General features: G+C 35.8%; 2 pseudogenes; both read right to left on the bottom strand.

The window, feature by feature from the left end:
* Positions 1-113: 113 nt before the first annotated feature.
* On the bottom strand, positions 114-13,252 carry LOC128019362 (phospholipase D1-like; annotated as a pseudogene).
* Positions 13,253-13,262: 10 nt separating this feature from the next.
* Positions 13,263-17,145, bottom strand: LOC128019913 (phospholipase D1-like; annotated as a pseudogene).
* Between the last annotated feature and the right edge of the window lie 595 nt (positions 17,146-17,740).

The raw sequence follows: 17,740 nt of genomic DNA, 5'->3' as shown, positions 1-17,740 counted from the left end.
TCAGAGCACAAGTAAACATCTGACTAAGCCAGTTAATCACATTTCTAAAATCAGCAACAAAAAGAAGCTCTGTTCTCAGAAAGAATCAAGGGCTATTTCGAGTGTGTGGTGAGGAAGGTCAGCGCTGTGCTCTTACCTTTTGTGAGTGATTTACCTTGTCATCTTCACTGGCGTTCTTGGCTGCAGTCACCATCCAGAGTTCCCTGTAGAATCGGTCACTGATGGGTTCACTGATGTCTGTCTTGTCTCCCAGCAAGCCAAGTACAAGCCTAAAAAAGAGATTGCTTTCACACTCAAAATAACACACTTTGTAATGTAACAGAGCAAAAATATATATATGATAATATATTTAAATAAACAGGTTAAATTATGCTGTGTATAAACTAGATCATATTTTACCTGAAAAAAAAAATAAAAAAAAAAATATTTCACATAATGAGAAGAAACTGGACTTTATTACTGGATATTAGGACTAATATTTACAGAAATATTTTATGCAGTATGTCTACATTATTTTCATAAGAATTAAGCATATTTCCCCAACAAAATTCTAAATTTTAATAAAGCAAAAATTAACAATATATTTAAACTGATTTCATAAAAATATTTTGTGTATAAATGTTTAGTTTTACATTTGAATTTAGTACCAATTGAATGGGTAAAATTGCTTAATCATAAAAATAATGCAAGTATATATCAGGATAATATGGAGAAAATGAAGCCTTTTTTATGATTTTTATTTTTATTTTTATTTTTTGTATCTTTGTGGCTTTTACTTCAAGAAAAATGTCAAAATAGTGTCAGACATTTATTTTTGGGATTCACCCAATGAATATTAATGATGTATTTCACAGGACTGTGAAATCTCCCACTGCAAAGGGGAATCCTGTTGTCATGTTGCTCACCTGTAACAGGAAAGCAGACCTGAAGCACTACTTCCGTTGAGACAGAGCGAAACTGCCAGCCTGATAACTCTCTTCATCCATGACAGAGGGCTGAATTTCTGTCTTCAACAACCACAGCCATCTCACGGTCTCTCTTACCCAGCATGCTCCTGTCATTGATGTTTGCAGAGCCAAAGCAGATCCCAGATACCTATCAGACTCTTTCGCTTTTCCCACTATCATGGTTAATACCTGTGCCCTGTGGGGAGTGTTGGGAGCGTGCTCTGGATCTGCACTGGGGTGTGACCTCTACTGAGAGTCTCAAGGACATTTCAGTGAAAAACCCTGAGATTTCTCTTTTTTCTTCTTCAAAGCGTATTCATAAGGACAAGAGGATAACTGTAACTGATAAAGACAAACAGGATTTGAGCGACGTCAATCGCATTTTAATAATGCATTTGTGATGACTGAGGAGACAGGCGTGACTTTGCTTTTCATAAACATCTGTTGGTGTTTGTTATTCTGCACTTGTCCGCAATTGCATGTGTTTTGTTTGACCGCAGTGGCCCCTAGTGGCGACTAACAGGTTTACAGCTTAAATATTTCAAATGACATAACGTGCATTTGCAAGACCATCTTGTGTGCACAAACCTAACAAGAACAATAATAATATATATTACAAGCATAGTATAATATTTAGATCTAACTGCACATACAATTATTTTCTGCCCCACCAAGAAAAAGGCATTTGAAAAATTATTTGTTTGCGTTTCTTGTCTTCTTATGTCGCTAGTTTCCACACTCAATCTTTTTTTTTCTTTTTCAGAACATCCCATAATTTTTGTAATTAATTTTTATAATTATCATCCACTCTGCCAAATGTTTGAGATGTCACTCAATGGTAAAAATGCCGGAATTCAAACATACTTATAAAGATGAGAAAATGTGAAGTACTAATTTATTAAAAGACAATCTAAATAAAATAGTTTTGTATATTGAATCTTCTTTATTTATTGAAGTATGCCATAAAATATTTCAAGTTTTCATTTTAATACAGGAAATTATATGTTTTCTTGTTTTTTAAACATTAAACAAAAATAAATAACAGAAATAACTAAAAGTAACAAAACAAACATTCTTCCTGCATTCAAAACTAAAAAAACTAAAACTAAAAATAGCAAAAGATAGTAGTATAATGGCATTTTACGATTCAAGAAACATGTCGTCAAGTGTGGTAGTGGAACAGGATTTTATTTATTTCTAAATGAACATTTCTTTGTAAACCAGCAATGCTGAGTGTAAGTCTTGAGCCAGGAGTATCCTCTGGCTCCTTCAAGGAAAGGATTTTTGGAGTGTTTTTGTCTTTTCCTTAGTAGAGGACATGCTTGTTGAGGGAACATCATCTTCATCCAGGGACTCAAAAGCACTGTCACCAGCTACCTCTTCTCGGACGGGGTGATTATCTGGATCCTCTATTGCAGTGGATCTCTAACATCGTGATGAAGTGCCCCCAGCACTGCAAGTTTTCTGGTACATGGGCCTGAAGTTCTTGTACCATAGAAACTATTGACATCCATTTAGTAATTGTAAAACAACAACAACAAAGCAATAAATAACAACCTCTTACATTTTTAGTGATGTTAGTACATAAGCATTTGTCATTTAATAAGTAATTGCCTCTATTAATTATGATTTCTACACATTAATTCTATGAATTCATTCCATTTACTTCAAAAAATATCTAAAAGTGGCAAAAAATGAAATTGTCATTATAATAACGAAAAATAAACAAGAGCTGTGTTATATTCATAGCGATGAATGATCAGAAGTTTATTTTTCAGCAAATTGTACATTCTGACTGCAGATATGGATGATCTGAAAACATGGCATAGCTTTTCTACGTTTACCATAAAGTGACAAATCAACCGTTTGGTTGAGCAAGTTTTTGAAAAATTATTAAAAACATGCTAACGTTTTTTCATGGCACCAAGTAACATAATTTTGTACAGTTAGGGCTCTTACAGTGTAATATGTTAAAAAAAAATATGCTTACCTTGCAACAATTCACCAAGAAGGGCTCACATTACAGGGGAGATTTCTTTGTTTCTTCGTGGTGTTGATTGACACTCTGACATCTAGTGGATTTTTTTGGCATAACATACCTCAACCAGATGGTAGAGATGGCTCAATCAGCTTAAATTAAGTTAGGTGCTCCTCTCAATAAAATATAGGGTCTCAAAATGTGCTCAAACATTTGGTCGAGCAGGCAGTTAAAGGGTTATGATGGACTGTCCATACGTCTAGGCACTGTACACCACAATTCAGTTTGTGTGTTTGTGTGTGTGTGTTTTAAAAAAGTATCTTATGCTTACCAAGGCTGCATTTACTATTTTAACATATCTTCAATTGTAATTTATCTCTGTGATGGCAAAGCTGAATTTTCAGCATCATTCCTCCAGTCTTCAGGGTCTCATAATTCTACAGAAATCATTCTAATTTGCTGATTTGGTGCTAACATTTCTTAATATTATCAATGATGAAACAGTTGCTGCTTAATATTTCAAAATTGTAATATACTACCATTCAAAAGTTAAGAGTCATTAATTGTTTCAAATAATTCGAAAATAATAATAATTCAATGAATTCAGCAATGATGCATTAATTGAACACAAAAGACAAAAGTAATGGTTGCTTTTCTATCATTGTATGTATCACAGGATATCTATGACACTTATTTCAATATTTACTTATAATTGAATTTTTAATGTTATTATTATTTCTATTTTACATTTAAATATAGTCTATAGCCTTTTTTTTTAAGATGTCTTAGTAATTTCTAGCCAGTAAAAAAATAAAAAAATAATATATATATATATATATATATAATATATATTATTTGTCAACTACTAATCTAAATATCAAGCAGTTATGACACTGCTACTTTGGTCCTAACATGTGGAACTATTTATGTATTTTCTGCTCAGCAGTAATATTTTCAAATTAAATGATAAAGAATAAAATCCCTGAAATGTCTGGCAAAAATGATATCATTTCCTGAGAACTTTGTGATATGTGAGTGGCTGACCAATAATGACAGGGCAGTCGTCCATGATCATGACGTTGCTTTGCACGTAAATGTGTTCAGTGACCAGACTCCCATCCAGCTCAGCATGAGTGCGCAGACCACAGAATGAGAGGTACTTGATCCAGCAATCGTCCACTGCAGACAAATACAAATACATCCGAACACACTTTCTTCATTCTTGTCCTGTTATAATGAATTACACGGACATGATTTTTGTAAATGTTACAGATATAGTATAGGTTTATTTTTCTACATACTAGTCTGCTCACATACACATTTGAGCCTCTAATGGAGTGCTCCCCTCTGCACATTGTCCTGAAATGGAGAAAGAGGGGTTTCTTTTCATCTACTTCCTGTTTTGCACCAATCATATTTCTTAATTCTTTGTCATCTAACCAATCACATCGCTCGCTGAACCCCAGTGACCACAGCACCCTCACTTCTCCTCTTATCTTGCCCAGTGTTGAGAGTCGAAGCTGGGGTTGTAATCGTCTCTCTGTAGCCCGTGAGGGGTTGTTTACACATTACACGTGTAATTTGCTGCGAGCTGTCGTTCAGGTTGCATTTTTACCCTTAATTGTGGCAATTTGGTGATTACTGTAGACGCATGCTCGCAGGGTTATTACCTGTAATTAAAGTGCATGATTGCTTTGATGGCTTGGAATGCAAATATAGCACAGGAACTGCATCTGAAGCAAAATCTCATCAGTCGATTTATTAGTTGGTTCACATATTTAACACATGTGCATGATATTGTACATATCTAAACAATATCAATCAAAAGTTTGGTGTCAGTAAGATGTTTTTTTTTTTTTCATGTTTTTGAAAGAGGTTCCTTAGGCTCACCACAGCTTTATTTGTATGACCAAAACTGGAACATTACAATTTTAAAGTGCAACAACACTGTTTTCTATATTTTACTTTAGCACTCTTCAATGAACTGATAGTTGGAATAAAACAGCACTTCTGAAATACAAATTTGAATACAAGTTCATATTTTAAAGTTTACTGAGCACCTAAAAAACTTTTTTTTTTTTTTACTCTGCACTGAAGACCAGACATATGCCTTATACCAAACTGTGAAGTTGATATACATTTGTGGTCATATATTTGACCTCTATGTAGATTAAATGTTTGTTGTTCTGGATGGCTGATACACTAAATGAATCGACTCCTCGTGGACCTTTGTCCCAATAGACCACTGGCAAGGATAGAATCACAATGGATGGTTTCAGTTATCACACAACACATATTTCTAAATACATAGTGCAAACTCGGATTCTCAAAAATGATTCTAGAAAGGACATGGATGATTTCGCCAATATTGCCGGTTCAAAGCAGGACCGATGTGGTTTGGTGGTGATATCTCACCTGAACATTACCCTGTGCTGATTTGCCACTGTACTCAGCTGGCACCATGGGTGCGGATAGAGACTTGGGCACGAGGCAGGGGTAGCACGTCACCCCCGAACGCTTCTTCACCAGCTAGCAAATAAAAGGAGAGTTGATTGGGATCAGACAGAAACGCCCGATGTTGACTCCAAAAATCACACCCCTAAAGAGCGCTAATTACTGTGCCACATCCAGAAAGCCTGTTGGGCTGACCATCAACCCCTGCCTGGTCCCTCCACTCCCCAGAGAGCATTTGTTTGAGGATGAATAAAAGTCTCTGTTCTTCTGTATAGTCTTAGACAGTGCCACTGATTACAGTAAATTGATGGCTATGTGTGCGAAGGTTTTTCCAAAAGTAGGTTTTTAATGGCTATTGTCCTAACTAGACTATACTCAGACTGTTTTCAACTGGGCCTCGAACATGGTTCAAAGGTCGTTTGAACATGAGACGAGCTTTGTTTCCGGGGGAAACAAAAGAAATGTTGATGTTGCCACCCTCTACCAATTATACTACTTTTTTTTTTCTTCTTCACAATATTTGGTCACATTGTTTTGTTTTTGACTCATCTAGACTTTCTGTTCTGTTCTGTATAAAACAGTGTCATTACATCAAAAGTCACAAAACGGATTTTGTTCATTTAAGTTGGAGTTTCTTTGGAAGTTTTAGTTTTCTTGACGTTTTCACCCCTGTTAAAGGAAATGCTTGTGGTGCAAATTAGCGAGCTGTACACCATGTCAGCTTACACTGTGGGTAAGCGGTAATCTGGGCTGTGTGGTTATAAACAGATGGTTCTCAGGCAATTAACAACTGGCATAATGTGTTGATTAAAATCCATTGAGCCCTGATGAGGGAGAACTAACATTAACTCTGCTCACAGGCTGTTGGCAGCTGCCCAAGAGATACTCATAACTCCAGTGACCTTGATAGTGAATCACATTTCTGAATAACCAGTTCTAAAAAAGGCTTGAATTAAACTAATTCAATTTTTTCTTCATATTACAGGTACAGAACATAAGCGTAAAGTTAAAACACTGATCATATGATTAGAGAGTGGAGAATAGCTGCTAATTCTAGCTCTGTGATAGTAGATAATAGCAAGTTAGTTTAGCACGTGTAAAAATGCATTATTTGTAAATACGAAAATAAAAGTCAGCTGTTATTTGTAATAAAAGTTTAGATAAGACTGCAGGATGATGTATTTTACAATGTGAATTCAAATGTTTATTTATGACCTTAATTCTGATTTAATTCTGAGGTTAGGCCAAAAAAAAAAATTATTATATAAACATATTGCCATTCAAAAGTTTGGTCGTATTTATGTGAAGAAAATTCGTAAATCAAAACTGAAAGTAAAATATTTATAAAGTGATTTCTGTTTCAAATATATGCTGTTTTTTTATCATTATTATTCATTAAAGAATCTTTAAATAAAAATGAACAGTTTCCACAAAAAATAATGCATATTTCTTGAGCATCAAATCAGAATATTAGAAATATTTCTAAAGAATAATGGGACATTAAAGACTGTAGTAATGGTTGCTGAAAATTCAGATTTGCATTAAACAAAATTTTTTAATATGTTACCATAAAAGAAGTTATTTTAGATAACAATAAAATTTGACAATATTCATGTTTTACTGTATTTTTTGATAAGCCTTCTTGCATAATAAATGCATAAAAAATCCAATGCCAAGCTTTTGAACGGTACTGCGTATTCACTACCTAGTATGCACCACGTATACGCTAGTCGTCAATATATCTCCTTCCTTCCATACAAATCACTGACAGGATTTGTTCCCACTTTACAATACTTTCTTTGTTGTGAATGTGATGAGCGGCGTTACCTAATCAACAGAAAATGATATAAATGAGACTGTCTTTGAGCCGTAAATTCTCATTTCCACTAAACACCTCATCAGAGGCATTCAACTGGCTTTTGTTTGTCTTTCTCTGCCGCACACACACCTGGCTTCCTCTCCTTTAATTATTCACCAGCAGAGTGTCTGATCGGTAGCCAAGCCTGAAATATGACTGGCATAATCCAAAGGAAATCATACAGGCCTCAAACCAATTCAATTACTGAACAATCAAAGTAAAAAGGCCTCTAATTGCTCTAAAAGGGGGCTGAGAGTACGGGCGGCCATTGAATGCTGACAGCATTCAGAACAGGACACAATGAGCAACTGCAGGGGGTGCTAAGCTCAAGCTAATAAAGATGTCTTTTCAAAAAGACTTGAGAGAGGGTGAAAACCTCGGCTTCATGCATGCTCTGTGATCTTTAGTTCTTACATTGAGACTTCTGAATGGAGGGTGTATTTGTGCACATTCTAGCAATTAAAAATAAAAATAACAATTTGTTTAAATAATGCTAAATATTTAGTTAATCTTAAAATCTCAGACTTTTTGATATCTTGACATTGACATTCACAAAACAGATACAAAAATTAAGTTATCTACCTCAGTCAAGAGATTGTTGGAAACAACTTCTATGTCTTCTTTCCCTCACTTCGGTGTTGGAGGGATCATTTAATTTGCATAGTTGTAAATTTTGTTTCTCTAGTTTGTTTTTGTCTGAAATTCTAAAGCGCTAACATTACAAAAATAAAAATAAAAAATAGATTATATTTTGGCTGTGATATTGCAGATATGCTTCATCTGGGGTTTAACTAAACTGTTCCGAATTATCAAAAGGTTTGTTGAGTTTTGTCATAGGTTTGTGCTCTTAGGAGATAGGCGCAAAACACAGTAGGAATCCAGCAAAATATATTTAAATTCAAACTTCAAATTAGGAGAATGCCCAGTGACAGATAAATCAGAAAGAAACTAGACATGACAGTGAACGGATGAAGACTAAGGGAGAACAGAGTAAAAAACTCAGAGCCCAACCTGGGCTCTCATAACACCTGAGCAGTGCCACAGACTGATCGACTCCATGCCACGCCGCATTACTGCAGTAAATCAGGCAAAACGAGCCCCAACTACTGTAAGTATTGAGTGCTGTACATGCTCATACTTTTCACTTTTATACTTTTCAGTTGGCCAAGATTTCTAAAAATCCTTTCTTTGTATTGGTCTTAAGTTATATTCAAATTTTCTGAGATACTGAATTTGGGATTTTCCTTAGTTGTCAGTTATAATCATCCAAATAAAAAAAACATTTGAAATATATCAGTCTGTGTGTAATGAATGAATATAATATACAAGTTTCATTTTTTGAAAGGAATTAGTGAAATAAATCAACTTTTTGATGATATTCTAATTATATGACCAGCGCTTGTACATGTATGTGTGTATATATATATATATATATATATATATATATATATATATATATATATATATATAGTATGTATAGTAGTAGTATATATCAACTTATAAAGACTGATTAGTTCTCTCAGCTGTATCATGTCAGCTTCGGTTTAGTTGTATGTGTATAAATTTATATACTGGATTTACGTATCAATATATGCATGTCACACAGATGTGTTTGGTTCTATGTGAGTATGCTGGAAAGTATAGCAAGGCTCTTGGTGTATTCCCGAGTGAGAGGTGTCCTGGAATTAAGACTTTAAACTGGAATTAAGCCTACTGTAATGTTCTACACACAGAACACACACAAACACAGCTTCTGTTGTGTAACAGCAAAGCATTTGTTATATCCATGTCAAACTTTTATTACTGGACACATAATGGTCACACTTTATTTTAATTAATTTAAGGTTTAGGTTGTTTTCTCCCCGTTCCTCCACTAAGGTCAAAATGAAGCTCACACAGATCTCCCCTGGATCCTCCGCTGAGCCCGAATCTCCTGCTTTCCCTGTTCCTCTTTCTCCCGTCTGAATTTCTTCTACCACTGCGTTAAGCTTCATGTCCTCATCCTCCTCTACCGTGGCAACTGACTGCTACACGACAAAAATGAATACACATAAGAAACACGTGTTATTTAATAAGCTTTGAAGCTAATAGCTGCATACCAATGATTCTATGCACTAAAAGTATTGTTGATGTACTTTGCTTCATATTATAAGGTTCATATATTTAATAACTACTTTATAAAACAATTTCTTTAAACATTTTTAAAGTTTAAAGAGATAAAAAATATTTCATTAATTATTCACCCTATTTATTTTGTTCCAAACCTGTGTCTTTATTTCTTCTGTGGAACATGAAGATGTCTAGAAAAATGCCTCTATGTGTATTTGTCCATATAATGGAATCTATCTATCTATCATTTTATAATTTATCCATTCAATATATCATATATTTCTATTTCCCTTAGTTTAGCAACACTTATTCTCCACCACAAATATTAAGCTCTGGGCACCTTTGGTATCCTATTTTAAAACACATACACATATATTGTATGCAACATGGGATGTCTGTCTGCTTTGATTCTGTCTACACCCTGCAGTATTTCTTTTTTTTTAAATGGACTTAGTCTTTATTCTGAACTCTCACTGGTGGACAATCCAGGGCCAAACAGCGAAGACAACCTTTCCCATACACACTCTGGACCATTAAACAACGGAAACTTCCATGTTAACTATATGGCTAATATGCCAGGCTAGCTGTCAGCATGCAGTATGAAAGGAGAATGGTAATTGCCACCCATGCAGCATCAGTCCAGGGAAGCTATGACTTAAACAATAGTGTAAGTGACTCCAGTCTAAACGAGGGTAAAATGCCCTCTGATGTGTGCGAGTTAATGGCTCATGGGGGATCATATTGCCCTCGACTTGACAAATGGCAAATGTCAGAGCACTATTCTCCTGGTGGGCATAATTTTATTAAGTGCAAATATCACTGTGCTCCTTAGGAGACGTTTTGAAAGGTTAGACTAACAGCTGTAACAGTTTCATGTATATTAGCAAAGATTTTACAGTTGAGGAGCCCCACACTGATAGATACAGTCACTCAAGCATGCTAAGAGAAGACCCTTTGTAAATGCAATAAGTGCCTTCATCTGGGTTCAAATCATGTTTATTTAAAAGCTCAGACCCATATTTAATGACACAGTGGCAGGCAGGTAGGCAGCAGGCCGGGAGAGGTGGCATACAGACAAAATCAAGCTCCCATTTAGTGGCCCCAGTCATTTGTTGACTCACTCATCCATGCAGGGCCTTTATGTTTAATGCAGCTCTCAGGGGGGAAGGAAAGGCCCAGCAAGAAGGACTGGAATTATCATCCACAGGCCCTTCAAGGGTGCCCCAGATGCTCCATAATTGCAATTTTACGTTTGCTCGTTGGAAAAAGAAAAGAATAAGAAGGCAGAGGCCCTGAATTACCCGCCACAAAATCAATCCCAGTGAGCATACAACTGAAATGCAGTCTGGACCAGTCCTTTATGAGCACCATTGTTAGAACAGCTTCAAAATATAAATCACTACAATTTTAATTTAGGTTAGCTGTTAGTGCTTTCAAGTATGAATCACAGATCAATACAATTACTTCATAACATAACACACAAATAAATATGCAGCGGTTCTACAGATGAATTTACATTACATTGTAATGGGTAGCTTTAAACAGAAGATGTTATTTTTAATACTGATTTGTGCATCGGTACACATGTTCAGTGGAGGCTTTAGCAGGCATCTCTCAGGTGTGTTTCGACTTCCCCCATTGAGGTCTTTGACAGATATCAGAAAAAACCCAGCTGGCAATATGTATGGCATGTTACAAAACATTGAGGGGCCCTCAATGGGTCATATTTACAAGAAGTTTATTCCTGTCCAATTCACTTACACTTCCTCTGAGAAGAAGTGATCAAATCTATTTCTGATTTGCCCTTTTTCTGAATATAAATCCCTAAAAAATAACAAGGATTTTCTTGTTCTAATATTATTGTCATTCCTAATAGAATCAAAAAAAGATAATAATCTTGCAACGCACAACTGTTTTCAACACTGATAGTTTAGTGAGCACTAAATCAATATATTAGAAGGATCATGTGATGGAGTAATAGCAGCTGAAAATCAGTTTTGCCATCATTAAAACACATAAATGTATTACATTTTACATTAATAAAGAAAAGTTATTTTAAATTGTAATAATATTTGATAATATAACTATTTGTACTGTAGTTTAATCAAATACATGCAGCATTGGCAAGCATAAGAGACTTAAAAAACTTTAAAATAAATAAATAAAAAACAAAAACTTCTTATATATAGTGATGGAGCAGAATGGGTTATGAGATTAATAATTCTATGTAGTATAGTAATGATGCTTGCCTATAGAGTACTGTGTATAGTGGTGGTCTTACATGAGTGAGGCTGGGGGATAGAGCAAGACTGTGCTGAGGGCCAACTTCTCATGATGAGCCTAGAGCAATGCTTTGGAAGGCATATGATCAGGGTGTCGGATGACCTGTCAGTCAATTGAGATGGGCTTAAGAACAATGAAGACTGAGTTTATGTTCAGAATATTAACATTTTTACAGTTGTCACTATTTCTTGTATGTTTGTTGTGCAAAATATGCTACTTATACAATACAGTTCTCACAAGAAATTTATACTTTTATTTAGCGAGGATGCTTTAAATTAATCAAAAGTGACAGTAAAGTCATTTACAATGTTCCGAAAGATTTCTATTTCAAATAAATGCTGCTCTTTTGAACTCTGTTCATGAAAGAATCATGAAAAAAAAATTCATCAGGATTTGATAAAAAAAAAAAAAAAAAAAAAAAAAAAAAAAAAAAAACTTTCTTGAGCACCAATTAAGCAGATATTAGACTGATTTCTAAAGGATCATGTGACACTGAAGACTGAAGTAATGGCTGCTGAAAATCCAGCTTTGCCATCACATGAATTAATGACATCTTAAACTATATTAAAATAGAAAACAGTACTTTTAAATTGTAACAATATTTCACAAATTTATGGTTGATCAAATAAATGCGTTTCAAATACATTTTAAAAATCATTCCGACCCCAAACATGAAGTACCCAAATGAAGTATTACATAACACAAGATATGCAATATACAACCAATATACAACCAGAACATATGACTATGAGGATAACCTGGCTGAAAGTTTTTATTTTAGATCTATGATGTAATGAATCCTTCCATCACGTAGATTTTACAAGACCCAATTCGCCAAACTCTTTTGCCAATTGACCAAATGTCCCAAATATCAGTTAAAGAAACACAGTGGCCAAAAATAACGCCTGAATGTAGATGGTGTCAACATTTGTGTGAAACAGCTGCGTCTCCACCAGCTTTGGTAAAGCCTCTGGAGGATGCTGCCCCTGGCAGGTGTTTCTACACCAGTAGGGCGCAGGAATACCTCCACCCAGCTGCTTCGTCGCACACATCCTTGGGGTGTAGATCCCAAGACTCTTCTCAGAGTCACTCCTCTGCCTAGACTCAACCAGCGCTCCAATAAGATAATGTGACAGCACGTCAGTCACAGAGCGGCCTGGGGTGCTACGGTGATGAATACCACAGCGCTCCTGTGGCACCAGGGGAGAAAGCAGCCTCGCAGCCTCGCAGCCTCAGGCTCTTATGTAGAAGATCGGCAAGGAAGAACCTGACCATCTCCAGACACGATCCGTAGGGTTCCCAACACAGCAATCCTTCTCATTCTACTACAGAGAATTTTGGCAGTGTCCAAACATGATCAAAGTATCATGCTATTCTTGTGTCCTGAGGTATCGGCATGCTGGGTACTCTTGTGCTTTCTATGATTTGTTTTGATTGAATCTTAGTTCTTGGAGAGATGTGTGTAGACATAAGAGTGAAAAGCTGATTTGGAGAGGCAGGTCCCCTCGGTAATACTCACATTTCTGGACAAGATTCTGCTTTTGACAATGTCTGACATACTGATCGACTCACCCTGATGTTAGGGTGAAGTCCCATCAGAGTGTTCTTGGTGTTGAGACCCATCACTAAAACATTAACAACTTTTGGACTGGGAAAACCAAAGAGAACTTGGTGAACTGTGAGGTGCAACATAATATATGGATATGTGAGATGGAAAATTAAACTGGATGAAGTCCAGATTTGAGCAGGTGTTCAGACTCATTGCTTTCCGCTTGAGGACATGGTCTAATCTCCACATGTTCACGTCTACTACTGGTCGTTTGAGGAAGATTTCTGGGCTTAACCTGATGGCTGTATCAAACCCAATCAATGCTCTGACAACTTCTATACAACTTTCATTCTTTATTTCTTTTATATTAATGGGATAGTTCACCCAAAAAATTCATTCAGCCTCACGTTGTTCCAAACATGTATTGCTTTTTCTTAAATCTCTCAAAAACAAAAGGTGAATTTTTAAAGAACATCCTGCAATCTTTTTCAAAATTCTCCTCCACAGAAAGAGAGTCACCCAGCTTAAAACAACAGGGTGAGTAAATCATGACAGAAATTTCACTTGCTAATGAACTATTCCTTTAAAGATATATTCTTGCTTGGTTCAGTGGGTACTGTTAAAATTATTAGTCAATGAGACCACAGTACTATAAAACCATTTATGATTTCCTCTCCATTTGCAAAACATCTCAAATCACATTTCCGTCACAAAAAATAATAAAATAAAATAAAAATGGTGCATTAAAAGGTGCGACATAAGCGCTCACAGAATTGTAAAAGCTAGGCCCATGGGGAGTAATTGAAAATGATTTTAATCTGTGCCACCAGGCTGTGATGAAGATTTCCTCCTTTGCTCCTTCCAGGGCATCAGCTATGCCATCAAGGTATCCAGCTGCGTTGACAAACCTTCAAAAGTAGCACAGGGCGCTTCATTTAAGAGCTGTGTCAGGGAACTTCACAGAGATTTAAGAGAAAATGTTCTGGCAAGCGTTACTCACGTAGACATAAAAAGAACAAAGAATGAGGGACTAGCTGAATTCCTGAGATTACTGTAATACTTTAAATAAAAAATATTGTACAATTTAAATATATTTAGAAATAATAAATGACGTCTTCTATTGTTTTAAATCAGAGTCTTAATAAATGTCAATAATTAATGTGGCAGGATAATTTCTTTTCATTTTGATGTAGTGTTTTTTCTGACAGGTGTGAAAGACCCATTACGGTTTGATAAGAAGTGCCCTGTCCAAAACAAAAACTGTTGATTAATATGTGTTTTTGTCATTGCAAAACTAAATAAAAAAATAAATAAAATAAATATATAAATAAAATGCTTTTAGAGAATACTGAGAATACACACAGATATACAGTATATGCACATATATGTATATAAAGCTTTTGAAAGCATGCTCAAAAGCAATTATTGCATGCTGAAATTGCTAAAATATATTTAAAAAAAATTCTCAACCTGCCTGCAAAGATTCTCAATCATGACTCCATGCCTGACTTCGGTCTCCCGGGTCCCTATTTGATGTGAAATCCCTTATCGTATAGAATCACAGTGCCTACTTGGCCATCCTCTGGCCTCATGTAGAGAACAAAGGAGTCCTTTACCACCAGACATCTGAAACATGAAGCATTCACCGCATGAGAGTTGAAACAAGGGGGAGAGCCATTTTATCAGCTGTGGGAAAACATCATAATAACCTAAATAAGTAAACAACCGCAAAAGAAGACATGCCATGACCCAAAAGCTCAGCAAGGCCGCAATCCGAACCGGGGCTGACTCTTTCAGTGTTTGCTTTAAAGAGCCATGTGAATTATGTAAGTGTAATGTTACTGTAGCTGCTCGTCAAAGAAAAAACAATAACACTGTCAGGGACAGATGAAGATATTCAAGAAGTTCTACATCAGCATCTGTTATTCACCAATATTCATTTCAGGGCTCTGTGTTCTTACTTGTGAAACCATGAGACAAAGATCACGCACTACTGATTGAAGTGTTTTTCTCAGAAAGATATTATATCCTCACATTGTGAAAGGTGAAAAATAAAAATTCTGGTTTTCCTTACAGTATCATGATTTCCTGAGTGTAACATGTAAAACAGCTCTCTTTTTGGACCTTTTGGACCACCGGTAACAGGCGCTTTTGGGTCTGCACCAGTAACATACAGAGAATGTGTTTCCTCCTGATTTCTTTTAGATTAGACCTTCACTTTTGTCAAGGCAAATTAACATAAATAAACAAATACGAATGAGGCGTTTTTTTTAGTTTTTTTTATTTCATGTTATTATGTACATGCTTAAATTACTTTTGGTCTGAGATCCTGAATAAATGAGATCTGACTCAATTCCAGAAATTCAAGTTGAAATAAAATTCAGTTAACATCAATAAGCCTCAATCCAGCTTTGATTGAGCCATACACCACCGTTACTTCCAAAATATCATCATATAAGTTCTTTGAAACATTTTAGTTATGATGACTAAAATTAAGTACATCTGCTTTGTACAGTCCTGTTCTAGCTTAATAATTAGCCAGGGAAGTGTGAGGTGAAAACCTGTGAGGGGGCAAATGTTTCCGGGTACAGGTACTCTTTAATTAGCCCTGCAAACGAATGCTAATTGTGTGACTGTCAGAGAATTAGCCTGTGAAGCACTAAGCTAAGTGTGGAATCACCTCTCAGAGACTTTCTACAAAAGAGGCTGTTTTAATGAGTGTGGACACAGCAGGTAGAGTTCCTTCCAGAACCTTCATTCTGCCATCATGTGACACCACGATAACAACAATACTGCACAGACAGATTATATTAGTAAAATTAGTTAGTAAAAAAATATATAATCTTATATACTCACTATACACTAACAGAAAGTACCATAATATTGTGCTATTTTTGGGCATGGTAACATGATAATAACACTATTATTTAATGCTCTTTGATCATTCAGTTATGCCGTTGCATTACCATCACATGGTAGTGCAACAGTACTTTTTGTAAGGGGACAAGGAGAAATGTTTGAGTTGTGACTTACTGTTGCAGGATGTGTCCAGTTTAAAGGCCTTTTCAATATATTCCTAAGATAGTCCTCAAGTTGCAGCTGTTAGAACTGAGATAAACAGGTTTAAATATAATTACAGCAATTATATCATAAAACACGTTGGGTAATGTTGTGGTAACATTGGGATGTGTTTTCCATGAAACAGTTTACAGCCTTTGAATGACCTTTTGATCGAGTGACTGTCAAAAAGAGGAAACCTATAATAATTCACAAGATTGGAGTGTATGCATGAAAGCACCTCTGATTTGATTAACTGAGAGGTAACAGTGCAGTGAGGCTGAGAAAAGGGTTTTTCGTAGGGTTCAAGGGCGCTAACGAGAATACATCTGGGGCAAATTGAGTACACCCACCCAAAAGAAAAAGAAAAACACTCGGCGGCAATGGGGTGAATTGTGTTTTCAAGACTTGTGGTGTGTTTGTGAGAGAATGTATGCATATAAAGAGGAAATTAGTACAACACATCTTACATTTGGCTTGGCAGGGGGATTTTTAAGAGGGCCCTGAATTTGAGCAGCTCCTGATGAAGTGCCTGGAAGTGCTTAAAAGGATGCTTGATTATCCTCTTTACATCTCCATGGCTAAACTCTATTGTATACAGGCTGGGATTCAGCACCTTTGAGTGGATCATTTCAAGACAGACATTGTTTTTTTTTTTTTTTTTTTTGCAATCTGACAGTACATGTAATGAAAAAAGAAATGAAAGGTCAGGGTCAAATGGCATGAAAGTGAGGAAATGGCTGGATATCACGCAATGTCATGGGCCACAAACCTTTTCTGCAACTAAACAAATGTATTATATTAACTTTATTGGTGAAAAAGCTGTGTTATGTGAGAGTGTATTCATTTCTTTTAGAAGTAAAGTTAATAAATAATATTGCCTACACGAATTTGAAAAACTGTTTGTAAATTATTGGAATATGCATGACACTGCAACAAATCTGTTACTTTTTAAGAAAAAATGTAATGAATAAAGTAAATGCAAATAATGTTTTCTGTTTTCTGACAGAAATAAGGTTATTAGTTTGTGGAGTAATTAGACAGGATGTGAGTCTATGACAGTAGACAATAGAGGCAATTCATTAAGCAGGTAATAGACCACATTACTGTACAAATGTTCTTCATCAGACTAAATCAATGACCGCTATAACTGCACATTCTTTCATTAAAGTGAATTACAAAGCTGGAAGAGGGGAAAAGATCTGAGCTTGGAACAGCAGGAAGGCAAACTAAGAAAATATAAAGAGTCCTTACCTCATTTTGAAGCCCATGGGGGAAAAACACTTCTCCTGACTCTCCTTGCACTAGAGGCTCAAAGCCTAAAGCTCTGCCACTCGTGTGAGTGTTTGAAATGTTTGTACCAGGAGTCAGACAGCTACAGCTACAGCTCTGTGATGTTATTCCTCATGAGACGAGGACTGGCCACAGTGGTATTTGTGTTGCTGAGTGAGTAGTGATGTGTCAGCAGTTCAAAAGTAGAGACAATCATCATTATGACAAGTTGT

Source organism: Carassius gibelio, chromosome A9 (genome assembly GCF_023724105.1).
Source record: "Carassius gibelio isolate Cgi1373 ecotype wild population from Czech Republic chromosome A9, carGib1.2-hapl.c, whole genome shotgun sequence".
Lineage (NCBI taxonomy): Eukaryota > Metazoa > Chordata > Actinopteri > Cypriniformes > Cyprinidae > Carassius > Carassius gibelio.
Note: the sequence above shows the minus strand (reverse complement) of the source record. Positions and strands in the feature narration are given on the sequence as shown.